Genomic DNA, 14,472 nt, shown 5'->3' with positions numbered 1-14,472 from the left:
CAAGGGGCTCCTGCATCTTCCTGAGCTCTGAGCACAGACAGGACCTGTCTATCAAAAGAGCTCGGTCAGCACAATTCCTCGTGCAACCCCTCCCTCCTCTCCTCTTCTCTCCCCACCCCCCCCCCCCCCTTCCCACTCCAGCTCCTCTACCTCTACGCCTCTAATAGCACTCCACTTGATGTGTGAGAAGGGCAGCTTGTGGTAGACCACAAAAGCATAGAATCATTGTTTGCTGATAAAACACTCAACACTGTGAGCACGTAGCAATGCGAGTTCATCGCCAGAGTGCTAGCAATGACTACAGATGAGGAGGTATAATGAAGTGAGTTCCATTTCATTACAGGCAGATATAATTGCATTGTGTTCACCACTAGGAGAATGGCAACTTTATTTGATACTAATTCCTGGGTTTAATGCCATATTGCTCAAAGCACCGCCCCAGGTTAGGGGGTTTACAACACATACACAACTGCAGAGGATTTCAGTTCATGACTGAAAAGTTCTCGGTGAAGAGATCACACCAGATGATTGCACTGTTTCCCCTGATGAGATAAAGTACAGTGAATTCTACAGACCGCCAGATTTCTTTGCGTTTCTGTCTATTCCCACTGTCTTTCAGATGATCATCCTCTACCGTATCTGTGCTTATTCAAAGGAAAAATAACAGTGTGAATAAATAAAATAATTGTGTCTTCAAATTTCAAGCACATTATTATTGGTGAAAGAGAACATTTATATTTAGATTAATTCGATTTTATTTTAAAAAATGTATTAAAATCTATCGTCATCGTACAACACAGTTGTAGTACAGTACAAGTAAGTTTACGTTTATTTAAAAAATAATTACCCAGGGACAGTGCACATTAATCAACATATTCAGTTTCCACATCAATGTAAATGTGCCAGAGTTAGCTAATGAGCAAGTTTTCATCTGTAGTCCCTGCCTAACATGCATGTCTTTATGGTGTGGGAGGAAACCGGAGTACCCAGAGGAAACCCACACGAATCATTATGAATTGAAAATGGGGGACCCTGATGTAAACAAGACGAAAGTCTTTCTCTGGTCTGCATCCCCTTAACAATTGTGTGTATTGAGCTGTACTGTATTGTACCCATTCTACAATCTGTTAATAAAGTTTTCAATCAATCAATCAATCACACAGGGAGAACATGCAAACTCCACACAGAAAGCCCCCCTGCTGGACCTTCGTGCTGTGAGGCAGCAGTGCTGACTACTGTGCCACCGTTCCGCCCTACAGTACAGTACAATGAAAAGAAGTTGGCATCTAACTAGAGTGCAAGGCAACAGTAAAGTGCATAATTATTATACAGTGTATCAAGTGATTATATGGAATATATATATATAACGAAGCTACTGAGTGTATATATATATGCAATATACCAAGTCGAATACAATGACATACTCTGTCAGCATTCAGAGGAATAGTTGGAATTGAACCATCATCCATCAACAAGAATAATGGAGCCAGATGAAAATATAATTTAGTACATGCAAAGCTTGTTCTGCTGACTGAAGTCCTAAAGGCAAAAGGGGCTGAGGTGAAGGCTGACAAATTAGGTCCCAAATTATGCATTAGCTAGATAGTAAAGACACAGCTTGTTACTCGTGAGGTACAGAGCTAATGTTCCAGGCGGAAGGTTATTTCTCCCACTAATGGAGCCTAGCAAAAAAAAAAAAAGGTAATCAAGTTTTGCACAATGGAGCTCGGTACAGTTGGCGGCGGGCGCTGTCCAAGGTCCTACATGTATTTGGTGCTGAATGGACAGAGTTCATCTTGGTCACACCTGACCTTCACAGACATTTCCAGGGCAACTAAAAAGTGAATTCAACTCTATACTATATACTAGGAAGGGTACTACTTAGGGGTACTAAGTACTAAGTTCGGTACGGAACCGAATTAAGGGTACCGACCAAATCACGTCGGTACTACCAAGTAGTACCAAGTAGTAAAGATCCGCCGGTGCCACATTGCGGTACTGTTATAAAAAACAACGATTCGTTTAGCGCAAAACGAAACCTATGAAGTGTGCCGCACGTTCACACGCATAATACACGCTTACCTAGGATTTGGCTTGATTCAACAACAAAAAAGTCAGGCCAATGGCAAGCCGAAAGCAGTCACAAGTGTTGTTAAACTTTACAAGGCTAGATGCAGACAATGCTCGCTGCAATATTATATATTATATACAGTAGGGCTGACCCCTATTAGTCGACTAATCGGTTGAAAGGAGCCGTAGTCGACTAGCCAACCTCTTAGTCGAATACAAACAAAAAAAAGATTATAATATTTAATTTAATTTTTAATTTAATTTTTTTTTCAATTGCATGCTTTTGTAGAGGACAAGAAGCCTTCAGTCGACTCCTTCAGACATTAAGCACCCCCCACAGCCCAAATGGAATGATACAAAAAAAATATTTTTTTTTTATATTATACTTTTATTTGTATTTTTAATTTTTACCAATAGTCGACTAACGGCAAATTTTGGCCAATCATAGTCGACCATCCAAATCCTTAGTCGGGGACAGCCCTAATATACAGTATTGTTACGCACCCCTGTGGAGGGGCGCAACACAAGGCAACAGACATAATGGGTGAGGATGCAGCAACACAAAACCAGGAAACTGTTTGCAAACAAATTATATTTATTTACATAAAAGGCAACACAGAGATCAAGGAGGGCTACCAGTGGCACCAAATCAAACACAAAAAGGAAAATACCCCCCCCCCCATTTTTACGGGCGTAAAGCACCCCGAAAAGTACAGTGGGTGGTGCTCACTCTAAGCTAGGGTATTAAACAGCAGGTAACCTACGTGATGTAAAATGTAGACCCCAGGGTATCTTCCGGTCCCCACTTGTCCCTGTGTGCAAAAACAAAATGTTAATATACAGAAATATTACCCCAGTAGGCTGGGTGACAAATGACAAAACAAATAGTGGTACAAAGGGTTAGGGTTAAACAAGAATGTGCAATGGCAGGCACTACAAAAGATGAATGAATGAATGAAAACTTTATTTAACAGATTGCACAATGGGTACAATACAGTACGGCTCAATACACACAATTGTTAAGGGGATGCAGACCAGAGAAAGATGTTTGTCTTGTTTAAATCAGGGTCCCCCATTTTCAATTCATAGTGACATTTATGACATACACAACATTTTAACTCCTGAGCAGCAGACCGAAATGCTAGAGTCTGTGAATCAGAAACTAGAAAAATACAAACTTGACATCATGCTGCATAAGAGAGCGAAGAGACGCAGAGACGAGCAGGATTACGCGGCTCACAGGGTCTACCCATGGCTGCACCAACCACAAGCCCGGAGCCGTAGCTAGAACTGGCAGCCCAGAGATCGACAGAGGCACTCGGACTCTTCTTCCACAGCTGTCAGCTCAGACGAGACGCCCTCTCAAGAAAGGTATTCCCTCCGCAGCCAATCGATTTTTCAGGACCCGCGGGACGGTCCTCTCCCACCCCGACCGCCGCGAGAGGCCACCGGAAGACGCGGAGGAGCCAGAGAAAAAGGCCAACGGTTTCGGAGATGAGCACCACGTCCACATCCAACCTAGTGAATATTTCTAACGCACAATTGAGCGACTTGCATCATACGGTACTGTCGAAAGGGTTATCATTTGTCCCGGCACGGAGAGTGGACTCTTTCACTACCAAGGTAGAGTGTAGTGTATCTTGTAGACCAGGCCCATTGCAAGTTGTTGTACTCTGTTGTCTACTCTGAGCCATCCTAGGTAGTCAAAGTGGGCAGGGGTGAGGTGGGTTTTATGAGTAAGATCAAGTAGTAGTCTGAGCAGTTTGTTTTGTGATGTTTGTAATCTTGTTTTTAGCGCCTTTGAGGTGCTTTGGTACCATGAGGTGCAAGCATAGTCGTAGTACCCTTGAATGAGTACTCCTGCCAGAGTCTTCAGGGTATTCTTGTTTACCAGAGATGAGATCCGGTACAAGAATCTAGTTTGTTGGTTGATTTTTTTTATTACATTGGATGCCATTTTGTCACAGGAAAGATTTGCCTCTAGGATGGAACCTAGGTATGTAATTTCATCTTTCCATGTGACAATATTGTCACCCACTGTAACTGAGAAGCCGTCGGTCTTGCTGAGTTTGTTATTTGATCCGAAGAAAATGGACTCTGTTTTACCCAGGTGTAATGATAGTTTGTTATCAGCGAGCCAGGTGCAGATTCTGCCGAGTTCCGAGCTGAGGGTTATTTCAACCTGTAACTTGTTCTTGTCAGAGACCAGCAGTTTGAGTCGTCCGCGAACAAGAACAAGTTGCAGTCACAAGCTGACGACATGTAATTTGCATAAATTAGGAACAGTAGCGGTCCTAGTATGCTTCCTTGTGGACACCACAGCTCACTGGGAGGGGGGGGGGGGGGGATAGAGTACCGTTTACCTCCACCATCTGTTCTCTCCCCTCCAGGTAGGATTGCATCCAGCTCACTGATAGACTATGAAAACCAATTGCTTTTAGCTTGTCAATCAGAATGGAGTGATTGACTGTGTCAAAGGCCTTTTGTAGGTCCAGCATGACCATTATCGCAGTATTTGCCCACGTCCACCTCTTGTTTGATGTGGTCGTTCAAATAGAGAAGGCATGTGTCAGTGGAGTGGGATGTTCTGAAGCCAGATTAGAATTTGTAGATTCGATTTTTTTCCGCAAGGTACTTTTCCACCTGTTCGTAGACTTTTTTTCCCATGACTTTCGAGATGGAGGTAAGAATAGAAACACGGCGGTAGTTGTCTGGGTCTAATTTGCAGCCTTTTCTGTGCAGGGGGGTCACTCTTGCAATTTTGAAGTCTTTGGGGACATGTCCCTGTTTTATGGAGAGGTTTATTATGTGTGTGATGACTGGGGTGATGGCGGCTGCTGAGTCTCTGAGGAATTTGTAGGGGATGTTGTCATGACCAGTGGCCTTTATAGGTTGGAGGGCGCTCAGTTTTTTGAGTACCTCATCTGTTGTTACCATTTCAAGTTTGAAGTCGTCTTTGTGGACCCTTAGCTTTTTGTAGTATGCTACTATGTGTTCTACCCCAAAATGCCCTGAGTGGGAGGATAGTTTATTAACCAGTGTTGTGGCTATGTTTGTGTTAGGATTTGGGGGGAGAACAGAACCCAATATGCAGAACGATGGAGGAGCCCCAGAACTACAGAATGACAGGATAACGGAGACGGTGGTGCAGAATGACAAGAGAACGGAGACGGTGGTTGCTCTTCACAAAAATGTGGTGTTCTATTTATTTTAGAACCAAGAGAGCAAGGCTAAACGTTAGGTTATGACTATAACCAAGTTCTGTTAGTATGGTGACGCTCGGCGTCACTCTCTGCACTGTCCTCGCACACGTGCACGCGCACTGAATAAAGACCACAATGTACCTTTAATCCCAATATTTGTCTGACCACACCCCTATCAGCTTACCCATATAAGCAGGGGTGGGGCCACCCACTCGCCTCCTTCCCAAGCTTTCACCACAAGGCGAGATCAAGGGCTGCAGCGGCGTCGGACGCCGAGCGTCACCATACTAACAGAACTTGGTTATAGTCATAACCTAACGATCTGTATCGTATGGCTCTCGCTCGGCGTCACTCTCTGCACAAGGGAGGCCGAGCGAGAGCCATCGGCCGACAAATACACCCCGCTGAAAGCCCCCCACAACCATCAGAACAGGGAGGGCCGAGCCCCCCCGACCCCCCCTAATGGAGGGCACCCCCCCTATTGGGGGCTTCACGGGAGGGCGACGGACCCGACCGCGCGAAGAGGCACTCAAGCAACTCAACGCACAGGGTGAGCAGACCGTGGCTTGACCCCACGACTACACACACGCACAACCCGCATGCCACCCGGGAACGAACGGAGGGAACAACCTCGTTACTGCCCCCAGAATCACGGGGTCAAGGGCAAACCCAACCCCGTGGCAAGGCCGTAGCAGCGGAGCGCGAAGGAAGACCCAGACCCACCAAAGGGACTGGACCCCCTGGAACGGGGGCCCGGAGAAGTCCATGATGCCAGCATCAAGACCCCACCAGGTGGGCACTTAGTGACCCCGCCCCCCACATCGCCAGCGTATTCGGACAAAGGCCCCTCAGCCGAGCGGGCCCTGTCCCCCCAATAGTACACCGCCTGGCACACTGACACTGCAGAACAGGCAGTCAGCATGGCCGTAAGCACACAAAAAAGGTTAACCAACGGAAGCAGGCAGCGCACCGGGGCAAAACCAGGCAACAGGCTGTTAACCCTAGCCTCGAGACTGCGGACGAGACATGCACCAGAGGTGACAGCTGAACACAGCCGCCCCGGCGGAAGGCGCGTAAGCTGGCGTTGTTGCATGACCAAGCCTCCATTTAAAAAGCCCCCACCCAGAGGGGTTGAGGCAGAGAAGGCTGACACGATTGGCAGACGTCATGAACGTGCAGGGGCACCCTCAACCGGTGAACCCTGTTCTGCATCGAACATTGTACATATGTCTAAACTGAACACTGTGACCTAATTTTTTTTACTCCTAATTTTACTATGTTATTTTATTTCATACTTATCTTGTCTTGCACAGTCTCTGGAGCGTAACAGTAAGAAGCATTTTGTATAAAAGTATTCTGTACTTCTGTATGACAAATATTAAAGAAACTTGAAACTTGAACTTGAAACTCCAACACACCAGGGAATCAACCACCTTGGTGTTACCCAATGCGGTGGTTGTTCCTATAACCCCTCAAGAAAAAAACTCCAAAACACACCTGCGGGTATACACCGGCTATACCGCAGTACAAGTGTTTCAGTTTTCAAAAAAGGGTTAACCCAGGCCTACGGGTCGACGAAACATGACTTCGGACCGGGCCCGGCGATACGGGAAGCACAGGGTCACCAGAGGAGGTCAAAGACCACCCCAACAGGCCCCTCTTCGCCATGCGTGAGAGAGGAGCGAAAAAGAATGGAGAACCAGCCCCAAGCACACCGTACTTGGTATTCCCAGGTGGTCTCCCAACCAAGTACTAACCAGGACCAACCTGTGTAGCGGCCGAGATCTGACGAGATCGAGCGTGTACAGGTCGGCATGGCCGTAAGCCATTACGACAGTGCTGAGTAAAAAATTTACCCAACCAGGGTCTCCATAGCGCTTAACCCTGTGACACCCGGACCGACCTGGCATTTTTCCCCCTGAAAAAAGCCCAAGTCCCTCAGGGTACCAGAACAGCAGATCTGCATCCCCGGCGGACAACGGGTTCAACTGATCCGGACCAGCGTGACCAGAACCAGTCCCGTGCCCTAACCACGCCGACATGCCTACTCCAGGAGAAGGGGCAGATATGCGTGTTGATCTTAAACATGAAAAGAAGGCGCCACCCAGATGTTCGGGCGAACCGCGCCCGGTGGCCCACCCCCAGGGCGTGAGACCCCTCTACATATGTTCAGATCCATTCCGTCATCATCCCCCAGATATGAACGAGAATCCGTCGATAACCAAACCAGGTCGTCGGATTTGGTCGTCGGAAGAGGAAAAACATCCATCCCAGTTGCTTTATAAAAACGCCGTTTTAACCTCAAGCAACCAAGGCGTGCCAGTCAGTCGCCTGTTTACAGAACACCCCGAGCTAGCACTATACGTGCGTCGGGACACACCCACATCAATGAACAGGCTATTTAGACCTGTCATTGAATCCCCAAGGCGCCCAGGGGAACAACAAGAGGGGTGTGATACTTCCTAACTCCAACTCTTTTTAGTAGAAAAGAAGGAAGCACCAACAGTATGTATCCCAGTCTACACAGCCGGGGGTAAACATTTTTCACATTTTTACATCCCACCACCCTCCCATAGGAAGGAGACGGGAATCCCCAGAGAGACTTCCCACGCGAGCTGTACAGATTGAAAAGAATATATTGCACCTTGAGCCATGTAAAAAATTGGTTTTAGGGCTCTCCGGGGAGGAGGCACTGAACCCATACACACTCAATAATCGAATTGAATCGAATACATACACAATAGAGTAGGACTCCTTCTAGAGGGTCCACTCACCTTGACAATCTGAGGAGGAGGCTCTGTACTCTGAAGGAGGCTCCCTCCTCACGGATGGAGTCCCAACTCACAGAAGGCCCGAATAGGAGCTTGGTGAGGAGGAGCCCTGACCACCCCCCGAAACAGATCCATCACATGGACCTGAACAGCACACGGAAGTCCTACCAACAGAGACGCGCACGGTGACGTACTATATGGCGGGGGGATTTCTGCGGTGCACACGCCCAATATTCCAGGCCGTGGGACCAGGAACCCCCCCCCCCCCTCACCCTGTAACGTGCCGAACCGCAACGTGACAGGAACCTTGAAGGACAGGTGGGTTTACCCCTGACCAACAGAAAAAGTTACCAGTTCACCCCTTTACGACCCCACACCCATGATACGATGTAATAACAAAAAAAGAGTATGACACAGTCATAGTCAGCTCTATGAAGCGTCTGACAGCTTCACACAGCGCATGAGCTAACCTGCTATCTGATTTTTACTAAGGAAAAAACACAGAATAGAGAGGGCTCTCCAAGAGCCCCGGTACCAAACTTACACATGTGCTTCTGTGGCCAGTCCAACCCAGTTGTAGGTCACACACAACCCATCATCACCTACAAAAAATGGCAAAAACACTCAACAGAGGAACGCCGTTTTTCATAATGAGAGAATACATAATTCTCGATTAGTATCGGCCACAGGCCTTGCTAAGCACACACGAAAGCGACCAAACAATCTTTTCTTTTAGGAAAATAAAGTTTCTCCAGCTGTTTTAGCACAACCTCAGCAATCAAGCTAAGGGTTACATCGTATCCCTACCACACAGTGACACAATGTAGTGCAACAACATGTCTGAAAGGAGGATGAAGAAGTCCCCAGGGAACCGGGGGGAAACACAATCCTCCTACTTTACGCTTAATACGGCCAGTTAAAACAGGAAAACCTGTTAATATGTGAACACACTGTTCATTGTCATTACAGGCTGAGAAAAGAATCATTCTTTACTCATTTGTCACTAAGCATAGCTTTATAGGTTAGTTAACCCCCTTAGTTGTGAGTACACGGTACATATAAACACACATGATGTTTCTCAACACAACAAACCAGATCATTTTCACATCTGTAACAACAACCCGATTTGCATGGAGAAGCTAAATACCAGTGACAAGACAATTCACACATAACTCGCGTCGTATCCTAAATGTAGTGCAGCAACACTCGTTTTGGAAAACATCGTTATTTACAAAACATTTAGAAGGGAAAAGCCAGAAGAAGTGTACAAGGTCTGGCCAAACCTTGCCTACCCGGAGCGTAGATCAAGCGAAGTGCAGTCTCAAGGCACCGTAGTAAACACAGCCGTTCTGTGTTGTCGATCTGGGCAGCGTCGCCGCTCCATCCCGTCGCTACGGTCCCCCTTGTTGACGCAGTCCTTGCCGTCCTGGCCCAGGGCAGGTTCGACGAACATCCTCTGTCAAAGATGACGTCGTAGTCAAGAGTGTTTAAAACATGTTATAATCAAAGCACGTTCAACAGAGTAGCATTAAGCTAACGGCCGCTCTAACCGTCGGTCGCTACCGCCCCTGCCCGCGAGACGCCGAGCGAACGGCGCACGCGACCAGAGGGGATACTTCGAATCCCCCCCGCCTCTCCCCGTGAGGGAGAGGGGAGTTGGGAACCGCGGCGGCGCGCGAGGGGCCGGAGCCACCCCGTGCTGGGCCTCGGCCGATAGCAGCAAGCTAACGTTTCCTAGCCTAGCCAGGTAGGCCACCTAGTGATCACAGCAGACTAGCGCCGCAGCTAACAGCTGACTGGCTAACAGTAGGCCACCACTAGTACGTAAGCTAAACAGCTATCACCTGAACTTGTACACAATGATATAACACTCACTCAGACAGGCCGCCGTTCTGAAACCCTCCTCACTTTTTAAGAGAAAACAAGATGTTAACACAGTTTTACAACGGTGATTTTACCAACACCCGACGGAGCCAGCACAATACCCAAATGGCCTGTAGCTGACTTGAACACAGATGTTCCGCTACCGAACATCTATGCCCATATTTCCTCGTGAGGAATACTCTCATTTGGATATGAAAGATGGGGCTCACGGTGACAGAGAAAACATCCATCTCGTCCAGAAAACACAGGGATCACCAGTGTTAATGGTCGTGGCCCACTAGTTAAACTATAATGGGCTTCAGACCAAGGTCTTCTGTCGCCTAAGAGGCTGAACAAAGGACCCTAGTCTGGGGCCGGTTTTCATAAACATTGTCAACTAGCCCCCATAGCACTAACAGACAAGTGGAGCTTGCCAGCAAAACATAACTCACCAAACCTGGAACCCACCGCTTCTCACAACAGCGGCGCGTCCTACAGCCCAGCTGTGTCTTTACCGCAACCAGCACACAGCAAGGACTGCAGTTGGAAAGGCATGTAGCGGCGCGAACTCCCAATACGAAAACCGGTGGAGGATTTTTAGAATGATCATCATCTTCCAGACACTCCAGTACGAAGACAATATCGCCGTATTTTCTCGAAAATAGTGAGAGAAAATAAAGATATGATGTCAACGTATCCTTGTTTTCCAACTCTTCTCCTACCATCACATCACTTCAAGTGGGGATCTACCGAGGCACTTCCTTGTGGTGAAAGCGAGAAAGGAGGCGAGTGGGTGGCCCCACCCCTGCTTATATGGGTAAGCTGATAGGGGTGTGGTCAGACAAATATTACACTTAAATACTAGACTAATTACAATTAACAACACCTGGCACGGCCAGTCCAAAAACACAGAAACAATTAAACACCAACTAGAAACAAAAGCAATATCACAACAACAACCAAGGCAATATCACAAACAACAACCAGACAGGGGGATGACAATTAAACAAGGAAAGGAAAAGCCCAGGACAACATACATGAAGTAATTAACTCAACTATCTTAAAGAAACACAAAATGGTGGCCTGCATCATCTGGCCCATCTGATAGTGACCACTAGAGGGAGGTAGGAGACCAGGTAGGAGACCACTGTTCCCATTGTGGCCACTGTTCACTTTGTGAGCAAAGTTCTCATTGTCCTCCCTGGAACCGTTACATGATTGTAAATATGTTTAGGTATTTGGCCACATCCAGTTTGTCTGTGATGAGAGTGTTTTCTGTCTTTATGTTTATGTTTGTAAATCTGGTTTTTAGTTTTTTTGCTGCAGCCTAGTTGGTTGTTGAGTAATTTCCAAAATCCGCTTGGTTTGTTTTTGTTTTCCTCAGTTTTGTCATTGATGAAATATGTTTTTGCAGTTTTGATCATGGTGTTTACGTAATTTATTTTGTCTGTTTCTTCGAATTTTGTGTTCAACCACGTGGGCTTGGAGTTCACTGTTTGAGCTTTTGGTAAGCTTTGTCTGACTTTTATGAAGTTCAGAGCATTTTTTGTCTCTGGTTTTCATAGCGGTCAGTATTTCAGTGTGCATCCATGGCTCAGCACGATTAACCCTAGTGGTTCTTAGGGGGGCCATGTTGTTAAGTATTGTTGTGAATTTGATTTTGAATCCAAGCTATGTTTCTTCAACTAGTGTACCACTGAGCTATTCTGACCAGTCCATGCTCTCCAGTTCTTGGTTAAAGGCCTCTCTAGAGCAGTGGCGGCGCCAGAGGATTGGCATTGGGGGAGCTCTGGGGGGGCTGGATTGTTTATAGCAGGTGCTAATGAATTTGAATGCAACAAACAATAACAAACAAAATAACGGCTAATATAGGCTACATCATTGAAAATGCACGTTACTAAATGTTTAGCGTTATACACCAATGCAAGCACCCAATAACCCAATAAAGCTCGACATGTGTGTGTGTGTGTGCAGGCCCGGACTGGCCATCGGGAGCACCGGGAGTTTTCCCGGTGGCCTGGCCTGCACAGATAAAAAAAAAAAAAATTATATAAAAAAAAAAACATTATATATTTTTTTTATTATTTTATTTTTTATTTATTTTTTGCCAGGCCATTGTTTCTAGTTGTGGCGGCGGCACGGCGCGATAGTTTTTAGATAACCAGGTGGGTGGGGAACAACCAGGATTTCACTGTCTGCGACAGAGTAGGAGAACTATCTGACTCTCTCTCCCTCACGCGGACACACACACTCACAATGGAGCCGTGCTGCCGCTTGTGATTGGTGGAGGCGGGACCAGGCGATACAACTGATTGACAGCGGAGGCGGCGGATGGAATGGCAGATGGCACACTCCCAAAAGGAGTTGTTAAATCTGACATTACAAAAAACAATATGTGGTGGTTATGATTGGGGCTGAAGTTGAATAAACAATTTATGAAAGAGAGAGTCAAAATAATTCCAAGATAATTCAAAGATTACACACCTTTGCCACATTGGCTACAAATATAATCACTGCAAAGTTATCAAAAAAATAAGAATCTGATCAGACACAAGGGTTAAGTTGTTGTTCCCTTTCTAATTTCCTCCAAAACATCTAGTCTAGTTAATGTGATCAATATTATTTGACAATTGATGCTTTTTGTTGGAAATTTCAGTCAGTGAGCTCATACTTTGAGCTCATTTTATAGTTAAAATGATTGAGACAACGCAATCTTCTGTCTTTGTTGTGCATGCATGCGTGTGCTCACCACACGTGATACATGTGTCACTATTCTGGCAGTGGTTACTGTTATTATAGTATTGTAATGAAAGGTCTGTTATTTAATGTTTGTGTAAAGGGCTATTTTAACTGTTGATGGGTAGTGCATCAGTAAAGTGAATAAGGTATTGTGCTCTTGCCTTGTTTGAATAGGTGGAGAGAGTGGTTAACTGTATTATAATAGTAAATAAAAAAATATGTTGTGCTCTTGCTTTTTTATTTTTGAAGGTGGAGAGAGTACCATTGCTAGTGCCACAACAGTTTTATTTGAGGTTCATAACAGTACATTGTACTAAGCAATTGTTGGCTCATTAGTTTGTGATTCACATGCACTAAAATTGACCAGAATGCAGGAAATTAAGTCTTTGTAACAAAAAATTTCCGGGTGGGGGACCCCCAGACCCCCCCGCTTAAAAAGTGGCCTGATTGGGGCTATATTTCGAGCTATATCTCCCGGTATGAATTATTTCCCCAGTCCGGCCCTGTGTGTGTGTGTGTGTGTGTGTGTGTGTGTGTGTGTGTGTGTGTGTGTGTGTGTGTGTGTGTGTGTGTGTGTGTGTGTGTGTGTGTGTGTGTGTGTGTGTGTGTGTGTGTGTGTGTGTGTGTGTGTGTGTGTGTGTGTGTGTGTGTGTGTGTGCGTGCGTGCGTGTGTGTGTGTGTGTGTGTGTGTGTGTGTGTGTGTGTGTGTGTGTGTGTGTGTGTATGTGTGTGTGTGTGTGTGTGTGTGTGTGTGTGTGTGTGTGTGTGTGTGTGTGTGTGTGTGTGTGTGTGTGCGTGTGTGTCAACAAAGACTGCATGGCAGGGTTTCCGTTGTCCGGTAATTACCGGTTTTTGACGGGCAAAATCTGTTGAAGTCCGACATATAAAATCTCTCCGGTCATAATGTCCGGTGAAAATAATTCCCTCTAAGCACAATTTGACTATTTGAATTGTATTAAAATAGGCTAAAATTAAATAGCCTATGCGATGAACGAAACAATCATTACATTTGTTTCATTGTTGCTTCACCAAGCAGGTCTAATAATGACAACGATGTTGTCAGCGGGAGCTTTAGCTTTTTGTGGGTACAGAATATCATATAAGGATCACTTAACCCGCATGCTATCACCCCTTTGTTGGAGATCATGGACTTGTCAGAGGTCAGAATGAGATCAATGGTAGTTTGTGTTGAATCACATACTCTTGTGGGTTGGGTGATTAGCTGGCTGAAACCGTGCAGATCACAAAACCTTCCGAAGGCCTTGAAGATGGGTGCTTCTTTACGTAGCATATCCGTGTTCCAGTTAGGGATGGGTACCTAATTCGGTACTTTTAAGGGTACCTACCGTAACAAGTCGGTACTACCGTGTATCGATTCACATGAGATCCAACGGTGGCAATTTTCGGTAATGCAAAAAAAATAAAGAAGTCCAATGACGTCATGTTTTGTTTACCGCAAAACGAAACCGCACGTTAACGCCGAAGACACGGGCACAATACATGTTCTCAAACTCTCTTTGGGTGTTTGCAATTCATGGGGAGTATATGTCTCTGATATCTTGGTACAGTGAGCAGGTTGTTAGAAAGTGTAGCTCAGTTTCCACCTCTGCTCTGACATGGCTGTTAGCCTAGCCACAGAGCGTCTTTAAAGGAGAGGCTCCGATTGAATCCGGGACATGTGCAGCCAATGGGACACTGTCTCTGTTCATGGTCACAAATGGATTCCAGCTTCATTTATTTACTACAGATGAGAAAAGTGTTGTTTCTTTTTGACATACTTGCGCCACACGGAACAACTGATCACTACAGCCCAGCATCATATTACT

The sequence above is a fragment of the Notolepis coatsorum genome, assembly GCF_963971535.1.
Source record: "Notolepis coatsorum genome assembly, chromosome: 6".
NCBI lineage: Eukaryota > Metazoa > Chordata > Actinopteri > Aulopiformes > Paralepididae > Notolepis > Notolepis coatsorum.
The sequence above is the reverse complement of the archived record's forward strand: the minus strand, read 5'-3'. Positions refer to the sequence as shown.